The sequence below is a fragment of the Octodon degus genome, unplaced genomic scaffold, assembly GCF_000260255.1.
Source record: "Octodon degus isolate 3935 unplaced genomic scaffold, OctDeg1.0 scaffold03707, whole genome shotgun sequence".
Lineage (NCBI taxonomy): Eukaryota > Metazoa > Chordata > Mammalia > Rodentia > Octodontidae > Octodon > Octodon degus.
Window position 1 is genome coordinate 2,437 of NW_004528283.1, and position 1,043 is coordinate 3,479.

General features: G+C 40.3%; 1 pseudogene; it reads right to left on the reverse strand.

Annotated features, from left to right (window-relative positions):
• Positions 1–103: 103 nt before the first annotated feature.
• Positions 104–555, reverse strand: LOC101580759 (annotated as a pseudogene).
• Positions 556–1,043: the final 488 nt, after the last annotated feature.

Sequence of the window (1,043 nt, forward strand, 5' to 3'; positions counted from 1 at the left end):
TCAATATATGTAGGAAAAGTAAGACCATATTTTAGATTAATTTTCAGGTCTTTTTTTTTAAGTTCCTCATATTTTTCCTACAAGTATGATACTTGAGCGCTGATCAGTGTTTTGTAGTTGATTCTAGCAAGTCCTTTGCTTCATTTATTTTGGTTGCTAAATAAGGAGATCCACCTTTATCTGGGTGATTCAGAATCATGATTTTTCTGTGAGCTGTTCTAATCTTGGCTTTGCCAGCAGATGGGCTTATACCTAAAATAAGACTAGCTTCTCGACGACTCATGTTCTATTCAAATCCTCCTTTATAATAGGATGAAAGGGTAGGAGACGAAATCTTCCTTGCAGTTTCTGTAATGACTTGTAGAGGTTTCCAGATCTGAAATGCATAGCGACCTGCAAATCCAAGAGCTGCAACTCCCAGTCCTATGGCTATTAAATTTCTTTTCTTGCCAGCCGGTGGTCGACGTCTGCGTCTGGCCGTCTGGCTGAAGGTGGCAAATACTCTGCATAACGCAGCCCCTCGCTGGCTGAGGCAACGCCACCACGAGCGGCCATGGCAATGTGGTCTCCAGAGATGCAACTAGATTATATATATTGCTTATTGTTATAACCTGTGCAATTAATTCCAGTTATGTAACTCTGTATGTTTCCACTGTAACTTTATTAACAAGAACTATTTGGTATAAGCTGACAACTTAAACTCCATCTTGTAACCAGCTTTGTAACTTCCGTTTTGTAAAACCTTGATTTGTTTTGTAAACCACCCCCCACCCATGCCTTCCCTGAAGAATGTGGCTGTTTGTGCAAATAAGAAAGTGTTCCTCAGCAGTCCAAGAGAAGATAAAAAATGTTCCTCAGCATTCTGCAAAATGAGTTAAACTGTCCTTCCTACGGGAACAAACAGAACGCCTGAAAACGAGTAAAACTGTCATCAGATGTCCTTCTGACTACCGAGACAAAAACAACACCTAAGCCAAATAAAACATGTTCCTGTAGGGTTTGCAAAATGTGACCTCGTCTATAGAAACAAAGAGTTAACCCTC